Source organism: Bos javanicus, chromosome 3 (assembly GCF_032452875.1).
Source record: "Bos javanicus breed banteng chromosome 3, ARS-OSU_banteng_1.0, whole genome shotgun sequence".
In the NCBI taxonomy this organism is placed as follows: Eukaryota; Metazoa; Chordata; class Mammalia; order Artiodactyla; family Bovidae; genus Bos; species Bos javanicus.
In genome coordinates, this window is record NC_083870.1 from 67,586,781 (window position 1) to 67,599,648 (window position 12,868).

The following is a 12,868-nucleotide window of genomic DNA, read 5'->3' on the forward strand; positions in this document are numbered from 1 at the left end:
CCAATGAATATTCAGGGTTGATTTCCTTTAGGATGGACTGGTTTGATTGCCTTGCTGTCCAAGGGACTCTCAAAAATCTTCTCCAGCACTACAATTTGAAAGCATCAATTCTTCAGCACTTACCCATCTTTATGGTCCAACTTTCACATCTGTATATGACTACTGGAAAAACCATAGCTTTGGCTATATAGAGCTTTGTTGGTAAAGTCATGTCTCAACTTTTTAATACATTGTCTAGGTTTGTCATAGCTTTCCTTCCAAGGAGCAAGTGTCTTTTAATTTCATGGCTATAGTCCCTGTCCACAATGATTTTGGAGCCCAAGGAAATAAATCTGCCACTCTTGCTACTTTTTACCTTTCTACTTGCCATGAAGTACATACAAAGTATGTTACATATGCCATATTTGGTTCTTAAATCAACCTCTGAGATATGTATTATTTTCATTATATAAATGAAATAACAGATATTCAGAGGGCCTAATCCCCAGGTTATACTAGTAGTTACCGTGAGTCCAACTGCAAATCCCTATGCATCCTCACCCCTTTGAACATCATTATATCATGCCTTTCAAGGTGACAAAGGCCCTGCACGTGTGGGTGCTCAGTCGCTTCAGTCGTGTCTGACTCTTTGTGACCCTGTGCACTGTAGCCTGCCAGGCTCCTCTGTTTATGGGATTTTCCAGGCAAGGATGCTGGAGTGGGTTGCCAGTACAAAGGCCTGCAACCATTTTTTATTTTGTACCTCTCAGTATTCATTGAGAGTCCTCCCATTCTTCTGTTCTTATTCCCTCCCTTCCATTCTTTTCTCAGCAGATATTATTTTATGTTTGAGGGGAAACTTGTATAATGACAAGTTTAACTCTATAGATTTTTCTAATTGCTCAAGATCCTTTTCTATTTGAAAGATTTTTTCATGGTTCAGAGGTTGAACTCAACATTCCTATTTACTGAAATCATGAATGTTGAATTTCTCTCATTTTGTACAACCTTCCCCCCCAGTATCTCTCTCCTAATTATTTTATTTCCCTCACTAATTGACAACCCACTGGGCCATTTGTATTTTCAGAGCCATTTATAAATATAGAAAAAATTGTCTATATTGTGAATATAGAAAAAAAATCTAAACATACGAGATGTCCCACATTGTGTAATTGGCCTGATAAATATGCCACTTATTTACATGTTTTTTAAGAAAATCTTTCTGCGGCTTTTACTTTTTTGCAAATATGGAATGCACATATTTGGAATCTGGGGTAAATGCAAACTAAAATAATGGTGTGTAGCACAATTCTTCAGCCAAAGAGGAATTTCCCTATGCTTGGTTTCTTTTCTCCGCACTGGTTGAGTAGCTGAGCCAGACACTTGGATTCTGGATCTCAAAGATCTCTAGGAATTCTCGCATTATTGGAGGTTAGAGATAAGAGACTGAAACTTCCCCTACAACATCTGAAAGTGTTAGGAAAATTTCCAAGTATGTATTTTGTACACTAAGAACAGGAAAATCCTATATACTTATCTGTCTATTCATTAGTTAATACATTCATTGATCAAACAATTATGAAATAACTTTGTGTGTTCCAGACCTGTGTTTAGACTTGGGAATATAAACAGCAAGACTCAAGAGGTTCACTGCATGGTAGGAAGAGATGGGCTTGTAATATCTGAGTACATGTACAGGTAAATGTAATATGTTTTAATAATATGATAGAAGTAGGTATGTGGAGGTAGGCTGTTATGGTGGGGACTCAAAGGTTCATGACTTATAAAATTATGTATATGTTTTTTAAAAAAAGCACTTGGAAAGTTTAAAAGTAATCAGAACTCACATTCACTACTAGGGGAATGTAAACTTGCAGAACCACTTCAGAAAACTGGGAATACCTGTTAAAGCTGATACATTTTTGTATTTACCAAAAGAATTTTCACAGAAGCACTATTCTAAATAACCCCTAAACTAGAAGCTACTCCAATATTCACCAACAGTAGAACACATAAATTGTGTTAGATTCACAAAAGCAACAAGGATAAACAGTCTACAACTATATGGAAACAGCATGGAATAACCTCACAGACATAATATGGGTTAAACACCAGGCACAAAAAGATACAAGCTGGATGATTGCATTTATACAGTGTTCTAAAAACAGGCAGAAGAGCCTATGCTGTTAGAGATCAGGTCAGTGGCTAACCACAGGGGAATGAAGAGACAGAACTCAAGGATTGGGAGGATATGGTTCATGTTCTGCTCCTTGATTTGGGTACAGATTACATGGGTGTGCTCATCTTGTGAAAATGCATTCAGCTGTGCAAATAGAACTTGTGCTTCTCTGTATGTATACCACACTTCAATAAAGATATATGTTGAAAATTGAAAGGTGGTATAGTGTGGGGTTCAAACCCAAGACCATCTCATTTTAAATCCCATACCGGCCTAACAGTTCCATGTGAATTTATCATTTAATAAATAGATCAGAAGTGAATTTGCAATCCATCACCCTTAGCCTGTGCTTTATTAATGCACTTAAAGTCAAACTGTGGCTATCAACACGGTGTCATTTGTAAGTAATAATTTATTTACAGCTTAGACTCTCACTATGAGATTTTGAGCTTTTCATCAGCTTTTCAGCATCAGAGACCATGTTCTAGAAATCTTTATTTTCCCAGTGCTTTGGACAATGCCTGGCCTAAAATAGATACACATGAATGCAGGAATGAATTATCTATAGCTGTATGTATAGAATGCTTAGGACTCAAAGAAATTTAAAAAGATAGCCTAGCAGGAAAAGTAAACTTTCTAATATTTTTTGAAACAAATAAGCTTGGAACCTTTTAAAATTATACCATCATGACTTGAAAGGGTTAATATCATTTGTAGGGATTCTTGATTTACCACATGGGAGTTTAGATATTATGAAAATCTAGTTCAAGCAATGTCTTCATAATGTCTAGAAATGTAATGGCTTATAAATACATAATTAGGATACACAAATTAGAATAAAAGTAGTGTTTTATGATAATTCATACAGGCAAATATTTCTTGAGTTCCTAGTATGTGTAGGCACTGCTGTGCTACTTGACACATAGGCCAATAAAACACATGCATGGAACATGTATCTAAAAGGGGGAAACATTAAAATACATATGTCAAAAATCACAAGTATATTATAGATTGTTAGAACACGATAGATACCATGGGCAAAAAAAAGCAGAGGAGAGTAAGGAGGGCCAGAGGTCAGTTACAATTTAAAATTTATACAATTTTTAAAGGTTACTTTCCATTTACAGTTATTATAAAATATTGACTGTATTCCTCATGTTGTGCTATATCCAGCAATTTATATTTCCCAATCCCCTACCCTTATATTGCCCCTCCCCTGTAACCATCAGTTTGTTCTCTATATTTGTGAGTCTGCCTCTTTTATGGTATAGTCACTAGTTGGTGTATTTTTTAGATTCCACATATAACTGATGTCATATAGAAAAGCCTGGCAGACTACAGCCCATGAGGTTGCAAGAGTTAGACACGGCTGAGCACGCACACACTTACACACATATTGATTTACAATGTTGTGTCAGTTTTAGGTGTACATATATCTATTCTTTTTCAGATTCTTTTCCCATACAGGTTGTAGAACATTGAGTAGAATTCCCTGTGCTGTACAGTAGGTCCTTGTAGATTATTTTACATATTGTGTGCTATGTCACTTCAGTTGTGTCCGACTCTTTGCAACCCTATGGGCTGTAGCCCACCAGGCTCCTCTGTCCATGCGAGTCTCCAGACAAGAATACTGGAGTGGGTTGCCTCACCCTCCTCCAGATCTTCCCAGCCCAGGGACTGAACCAGCACCTCTTATATCTCCTGCATTAGTAGGCGAATTCTTTACCGCTAGTGCCAGCTTGTAGTGTGTTTATGTCAATCCCAACCTCCTAATTTATCCCTTCCCTCGCACCTTCCCCCTTTGGTAACTGTAAGTTTATTTTCTGCCTGACTTTCATTTTAAAAGGCACATCTGTTTGCTACTCTAGGGAATAGGGCAGAAGGCAAAGGTAGGAGCAGGGAGAACAGCTGGGAGGCTATGTGATTCAGATAAGAAATGAAGTCAGTACAGGCAACGAGAGCTGGTTAGATTCTAGGTATATTTTGGAGATAGAACAAGCAGAATCTTTGAACAGATTGCATGTGGCGTATGAGACAAAGAGAAAACATCTAGGATGACTTCATGTTTTTTGGCCTGGGGTTAGTCGGAGACTGTTAGCTAATTGGCTGCAGTAGCTTGCTAACTTAGAAAAGCAGATGCATGGAAGGGAATTTTGACTTGCTCTGAAGGGGGCCTGGCACATGGTGAGTTCTGTCTGCTATCTAGTGACCACATTTCTCTTTCATCCACAACCTTTGGCTTACATGCAGCCACCTGAGCTCATGTTAGGTTGAGGTGCATGTGGTATCAAATCAGCTTCTTGTGCAAGTTGTCATTGTTCAGTCGCTCAGTCATGTCCGGCTTGCTGCGACCCCATGGACTGCAGCACACCGGGCTTCCCTGTGTGCTTCCTTCACTATCTCCCAGAGTTTGCTCAAATTCATGTCTGTTGAGTCAGTGATGCTCTCTAACCATCTCATCTTTGTGCAAGCAGAAGAGATTTCCACTTATTTCAGGAACATACTTGGAACTTTACGTTTTAGAATTTCAGTGTCTATTCATCAGCATGACTATTTTACCTGCTGCTGCTGCTGCTGCTAAGTCGCTTCAGTCGTGTCCGATTCTGTGTGACCCCATAGACAGCAGCCCACCAGGCTCCCCCATCCCTGGGATTCTCCAGGCAAGAACACTGGCAAATCTGTAATCCATCAAATTTTCACCAGTTAACCTAACTGTGCTACGATAAATAAGGAAACAACTTGAACTCCAAGCTGCCTCTAAATTAAAATTCTATAGCTAAAATACATAGAGAAGCATATTTCATTTTGATTTAAATAAATATTCTGACAGAAGCTTTGAAGTAAAAGCTTTTTTGAATCTCATAGATGCCCCAGAGAAAAACAAATTTATGACATCAGTATTTTTTTGTTTTCACAGAATGCAAATAACATATTTGTGTTTTTATTATTCTTTTTTATCATTATGGAAAAATGGCAATTTTGTGAGCCTAGAGGCCTAAAATTTTTAAATCACAGATTTGTGTCAGAACAAGTATGCCCTTCTAAATGTGTACATTGCTTATTTTTGTGTTTTGCTATGTATCTTATGAACAGTCTATTAGTAATACATACATTAATTAGCTTAGGATGAGTAAGATATAATCTTTCCATCCAAGGAGAAATGTGTTGTTTCTCAAGAGTCATAAGGCATTCATGTTGGTGTGCTAGAAATTTTAAACACTTACAGAATTTACCATCTGCTACTGTTTTTTAAAACCTTTTTCATTTAGCCACACTTTCTCTATTAACTGTTCTTCTATAATAAATTAATTAGCACTCACACTGTTTTTCTAATTAGGTGAAATCAGAAAACTGAAGATCTTGTACCGATTACATGGGCAGTGATTAAAGAAATCTTTCCCCCAAATAAGTCAACATTTTAGATTGTGCAAAGGAAAACTAATACTGAAGCATTTCTCTAATCATGCCACTCTCTTGTGCAAACATTTTAGTGGCTACCATTTTCTGCACTGTTCAATACAATACAATAGCCACATAAGGCTATTCAAATGTAACACATTATTCAATAATAATTTTAAAATAATAAAATTAAAACTTCAGTCTCTCAGATGACCTAGCCATATTTAGTGTGAAATAGTCTTGTATGGCTAGTGGTCACCATGTTGGGTGGAATTAGACATAAATATAGATATAGGAGGGGGTTTCTCTGATGGCTTAGTTGTAAAGAATCTGCCTGCATGTAGGGGATGTGGATTTGATCTCTGGGTGGGAAAGATCCCTGGAGAAGGAAATGGCAACCCACTCCAGTATTCTTGCCTGGGAAATCCCATGGACAGAGGAGCCTGGGGGGCTGCAGTCCATGGGGTTGCAAAAAGAGTTGGACACAACTTCCAACTAAACCACAACATAGATATAGATACAGATACAGAACATTTCTGTCATCACAAGAAATTCTACTGGAAAGTGCTTGTGTAGGGAATGACTTGCGATTTTTTAGCATGGAATTCCAAGCCCTCTATAATTTCATTCCAGTTTACCTTACTAGGTGTATCTTCCACTATACTGATTACATGTGACCTATGCATCCTATGGGCTTATGCTTCCCTGATAGCTCATCTGCCTGCGATGCAGGAAACCCTGGTTCAGTTTTTGGGTGGGGAAGATCCCCTCGAGAAGGGATAGGCTACCCACTCCAGTTTTCTTGGGCTCCCCTTGTAGCTCAGATGGTAAAGAATCTGCCCGCAATGCCGGAGACCTGGGTTCCATCCCTGGGTTGGGAAGATTCCCTCCCTGGAGAAGGGAAAGGCTACCCACTCCAGTATTCTGGCCTGGAGAATTCCATGGACTATATAGTCCATGGGGTCACAAAGAGTCGGACACGACTGAGTGACTTTCACTTCACATGCATCCTATACTTTTGTACTTCTGAGCCCTTACTTATTTCATTCCCTCAACTTATTATTAGTTTCCTGTTTTTCCACTTAGTGAAACAGTCTCATAGCTACACGGATCCACTTAAATGAACCTTCTTTATAAAAGCCATCTATATTTAGCCCTGGTGGATTTAAGTTGTCTCTTCCTTCAAGCTCTGTAGATTGTGCTTGTACAGGTATCCCCTGGATTTTGATAGTTTGCTTTATGTCCCTTTGCTTTTATGAAAGACTTATATTAGTACTTCTCTCTAACTAAAAGAAATTCAGGGATTTTTGCTTTTGTGAAAAAGGAGGAAATGAAAAGTAGTGTTCAGCATTTGTTTTGTAGCTAGTGTTATAGAGGCTGCCCACAGCCTGAGCAGTGTGAGTGGCGCCGCCAAGCTCCTTCCCTGGGAACTACGTCATCTACTCAGCATCAACTACTCAGCATCTTAGCGTCAAACTGCTAAGGCTTGGAACTGCGTTTGTAAGCACCCGTATTTATCTTGATTTATTATTTTTTAACATCCTTATTTTCTTATTGAATTATAATTTATCTACACTATTACATTAGCTTCACGTGTACAATGTAGTGGTTTGAAATTTTTTTTACATGAAGAAATGATCACAGTGTCTAGTTATCTTTTGTCACCGTACAAAATTATTATTATGCTGCACGTTACATCCCTGTGAGTTATTTGTTTTGTAACTGGAAGTGTGTACCCTTTAATCTCCTTCACCTGTTTTGCCTGTCCCCCACAACCAGTGGGCAATCACCACTTTGGTCCTCTGTATCTGTGAGTCTGCTAATGTTTTGTTTTCTTGTTCATTTGTTTTGCTTTTTAGATTCTACATATAAGTAAAATCATATAGTATTTGTCTTTCTCTGTTTGACTTATTTCACTAAGCATAATACTCTTGAGGTTCGTCCATGTTGTTGCAAATGGTAAGATTTCCTTCCTTTTTATGGCTGAGAAATATTCCATTGCATATATAGACCACATCTTCTTTGTCTATTCATCTATTGATGGACACTTAGGCTCCTTCCAAATATTGCCTATTGTATATAATGCTGCAAAGACACAGGAGGTGCATGGATCTTTTTGAATTAGTGTTTTTATTTTCTTCAAATAAATACTTGGAATTGTTGGATGGTATGGTAATTCTGTTTTTAATCTTTTGCGGAACCTCCATAGTGGATTTTATAGAGAAATTTTAATAGTGGTTTGCACCAATTTTTATCCCCACCATCAGTATACAAGTGTTCCGTTTTCTCCACACCCTCACTGAAACATGTTATTTCTTGTTATTGCCTTTTTGATGAGAGCCATGCCTTGACTTTGTGCATTCACTAGCAAGATGTGTCCTACAGTAGCTGCTTCTTTGCTTTACACCACTTTGGCTTACAAAAGGTTTAATTGGAAAGCTCTAATTTTGGAGAGTGGGGAAAACCTGTATTTATACTGTGCCCTGTATAGGATTTATGTACTTTGGTTGCTATCATCTGCTGCAGCCCCCCAAATGTGTCTTCATGGTTGTGCCATTATGCAGCTTATCACAGGGTCTTGTACATAAAAAATATCCTAAAATGGTGATTTGAGTAATTAATAATAAATTTAAATATTACTTCTTCTGCAATCCCATTGTTTGATATAGTTTGAATTTGAAAATTTACTTCCTCCATTATTTTTTAGGACTATAATTTTAAAACTCCATCTATATTGATAAGCCTTGATGAGGGGTGGCGGAGGGACTAACTGCATCAAGTATAAATACAAGCTTTCTCTTTTCATGACTATAATTCAATGCTTGAGCATTCCAACTGCCTTCTCTATTATCTCTCATGCTTTTGGCTATAAAACAGGATGCAATTTAAGTCAATCAAACTAACAGAGTGTCTACTAATCCCTGATAATTGGTGCTAGGTGTCTTTTCATTCAATTGCCTCTGGTCACTGGTTTTGCAGAATCACACTCATCAGGACAAAAAAAGGTTGTTATGACCTTGTTTATGCCTTTCTGAAAAACTGTTGGCCATTACTACATTTCCAATTTTAAAGTAAAACAAAGCTTCTTACCCATTAATCTCTTTTCACATTATAAGCTCCAAATGGATTTCCAGAGGTCATCACTCATCTCTAGAAAACAGGAAACAAGACCGTGGCACATTCCTTTTAGGGAAATTTTGAATTGTTCTTCTCTTGTCTTTCACAACAGTCTCATTTGTAATTTTCAGAAATTAACAGGTGTTGTTTGTGAAGATTTTTTCATGCTAACGAAATGCTGAAAGTTCCAATGTTAAAACTGTATTTGTGAAAGGATAACAGGAAGTTTTTGTCAATCACTATTATCCTGAGTACCTGCCTTCAAAAGAAGATGCTTCCTAACCTGACCCTGGGAGCTTCATGGGGACAGTCATCCTATCTTTGTACTTGATAGCTACTTTTCAATATGAGTAGAAAGAGAAAATATTCTTATGCTCACTTGAAGTCAATGTGTTCATTAAATGGTCTTCGAATTTTACAACCACATATTAACTCATCTATCTGCTGTCTACACCAATGACCTCTTAGCAGATGTCTTCTACATCTGTTTATTTCCAGCCTTGGCCTCTCTCCTGGGCTCAATTCTGCCATTAAAACAGGTTGCTAGATACTCATTCTTTCATTCAGCTAACATTTGTGGGTTATATATATTTTCAAGCACTGTGCTAGGGTTTTAGGAAACAAAGACACAGTTCGTGTGGCAAAATGCTCATCATGTCCACAGAAGTAAAGGCTACTAAACCGAAGATGACAAAGGAGCAGAGGATGCTAGAGGAGCGTGGAAAGAGCATCATTGGCCATGGAGTCCTAATTTCCACTCTTGTCTCTTTCTTCCGCAGCTATCTGATATCTGTAAGTTATTCAAAAGTTTAAGCCTCAGTTTTCTCTATTACAAAAATGAGAATACTAATTTTTAACTCCTTGAGTTATTTGAGAGTTAATGGAGCTGGTAAGTGCAGAGTTGAAACTCAACCTAACTCTTTGCTTCCAAATTCCAGTTCATTGCTTCCTGGATTTTGTATTCTATCATTTAATACCCTGATCCTAATTATCCACTGTTCCCTCTCCCACATTGTAAGTTCAGATAAACTGATTTGCTTCCTATTCCTTGAATACATTTGCCTGATGCCCTTTTCCTTTGCTCAGGCTCTTCTTTCTGCCTGGAATACCTCCTCAATTCTGCACGTCTATATTCCTCCTGCTTCAAGGCTTTTGATGGAAAATAATCCTCTTCATAAAGCTTTCCTTGATTTCTGCAGCATGGAACAACTGCTTCCCATATAATCCTGTAGACTTCTGTTCTAATAAATGATGTTTTTATAAGATGTGGTATCAACACATGGAATACTAGAATGAGAATGATAATTAATATCCATGCATTGAGATATTATAACTGTGACAACAGTTTGTCATTGGAGCTTGTGTGAAGATGTCGTGGAACAATCTTATCCCTGGAATAAACTGATGGAGTGTGAATGCTCCTCCCTCCCCATATCCAGTTCTCAATTTGTCCTTGCTATTCTCACTTCACCACTTTAACTTTCTTCTCATTATCTTCAGGAAGCCACTTCTATGTATTAGAAATGATGATAAAACCAGACCTAAGAACTTCCTCATATAAGTTCTTATGAACCACTTCAAAGTGAAGTTGCTACCTTCAGTTCAATTCAGTTCAGTTCAGTCACTCAGTCGTGTCCGACTCTTTGCGACCCTATGAACTGCAGCAGGCCAGGCCTCCCTGTCCATCACCAACTCCTGGAGTTTGCTCAGACTCACGTCCATCGAGTCAGTGATGCCATCCAGTCATCTCATCCTCTGTCGTCCCCTTCTCCTCCCGCCCCTAATCCCTCCCAGCATCAGAGTCTTTTCCAATGAGTCAACTCTTTGCATGAGGTGGCCAAAGAACTGGAGTTTCAGCTTTAGCATCATTCCTTCCAAAGAAACCCCAGGACTGATCTCCTTCAGAATGGACTGGTTGGACCTCCTTGCAGTCCAAGGGACTCTCAAGAGTCTTCTCCAACACCACAGTTCAAAAGCATCAATTCTTCAGCACTCAGCTTTCTTCACAGTCCAATTCTCACATCCATAAGTGACCACTGGAAAAACCATAACCTTGACTAGATGGACCTTTGTTGGCAAAGTAATGTCTCTGCTTTTCAATATGCTATCTAGGTTGGTCATAACTTTCCTTCCAAGGAGTAAGTGTCTTTTAATTTCATGGCTGCAGTAACCATCTGCAGTGATTTTGGAGCCCCCCAAAATAAAGTCTGACACCGTTTCCACTGTTTCCCCATCTATTTCCCATGAAGTGATGGGACTGGATGCCATGATCTTCATTTTCTGAATGTTGAGCTTTAAGCCAACTTTTTCACTCTCCACTTTCACTTTCATCAAGAGGCTTTTTAGTTCCTCTTCACTTTCTGCCATAAGGGTGGTGTCATCTGCATATCTGAGGTGATTGATATTTCTCCTGGCAATTTTGATTCCAGCTTGTGCTTCTGCCAGCCCAATGTGTCTCATGATGTACTCTGCATAGAAGTTAAATAAGCAGGGTGACAATATACAGCCTTGACGAACTCCTTTTCCTATTTGGAACCAGTCTGTTGTTCCATGTCCAGTTCGAACTGTTGCTTCCTGACCTGCATATAGGTTTCTCAAGAGGCAGGTCAGGTGGTCTGGTATTCCCATCTCTTTCAGAATTTTCCACAGTTTATTGTGATCCACACAGTCAAAGGCTTTGGCATAGTCAATAAAGCAGAAATAGATGTTTTTCTGGAACTCTCTTGCTTTTTCAATGATCCAGCATTCTTTGCAGCCAACAATGGAGAAGCTCTATACATTCAACAAAAACAAGACCAGGGGCTGACTGTGACTCAGATCTTGAACTCCTTATTGCCAAATTCAGACTGAAATTGAAGAAAGTAGGGAAAACCACTAGACCATTCAGGTATGACCTAAGTCAAATCCCTTATGATTATACAGTGGAAGTGAGAAATAGATTTAAGGGACTAGATCTGATAGAGTTCCTGATGAACTATGGATGGAGGTTCACGACATTGTACAGGAGACAGGGATCAAGACCATCCCCATGGAAAAGAAATGCAAAAAGGCAAAATGGCTGTCTGGGGAGGCCTTACAAATAGCTGTGAAAAGAAGAGAAGCAAAAAGCAAAGGAGAAAAGGAAAGATATAAGCATCTGAATGCAGGGTTCCAAAGAATAGCAAGAAGAGATAAGAAAGCCTTCCTCAGTGATCAGTGCAAAGAAATAGAGGATAACAACAGAATGAGGAAGACTAGAGATCTCTTCAAGAAAATCAGCGATACCAAAGGAACATTTCAGGCAAAGATGGGCTTGATAAAGGACAGAAATGGTATGGACATAACAGAAGCAGAAGATATTAAGAAGAGGTGGCAAGAATACACAGAAGAACTGTACAAAAAAGATCTTCACGACCAAGATAATCACAATAGTGTGATCACTCACCTAGAGCCAGACATCCTGGAATGTGAAGTCAAGTGGGCCTTAGAAAGCATCACTACGAACAAAGCTAGTGGAGGTGATAGAATTCCAGTTGAGCTGTTCCAAATCCTGAAAGATGATGCTGTGAAAGTGCTGTATTCAATATGCCAGCAAATTTGGAAAACTCAGCAGTGGCCACAGGACTGGAAAAGGTCAGTTTTTATTCCAATCCCAAAGAAAGGCAATGCCAAAGAATGCTCAAACTACTGCACAATTGCACTCATCTCACACACTAGTAAAGTAATGCTCAGAATTCTCCAAGCCAGGCTTCAGCAATATGTGAACCATGAACTTCCAGATGTTCAAGCTGGATTTAGAAAAGGCAGAGGAACCAGAGATCAAATTACCAACATCCGCTGGATCATCAAAAAAATGTTGCTACCTTGGCTCTTGGTAAATATGGGTTTGTTGACTTATTTTTCTTTGAACCAAAGCATGAATGCCTAGAGCTTCAAGCTGTTCTAATTACTGAAGAAATGATGGATTTCACTGGCTATCTCATTTGCTTCATATGCCATTAGGCCATTCAACCAGTAAATACCTTGAATCTTTGTAAGCAAAAAATATTTCCCACAGCAGCCACTTGGTACCTATGTTCTAAAGTTTGAGAATACTGAATGAAGTATTCAATGACAAAATAATTTCACTTTCTTTGTTTGTGAAAATGTGAGTAAAGTTCACAGATTCCTGTTAAATTCTTAGGCTTTCTGTTGAGTAAACATGATTTGATGGTG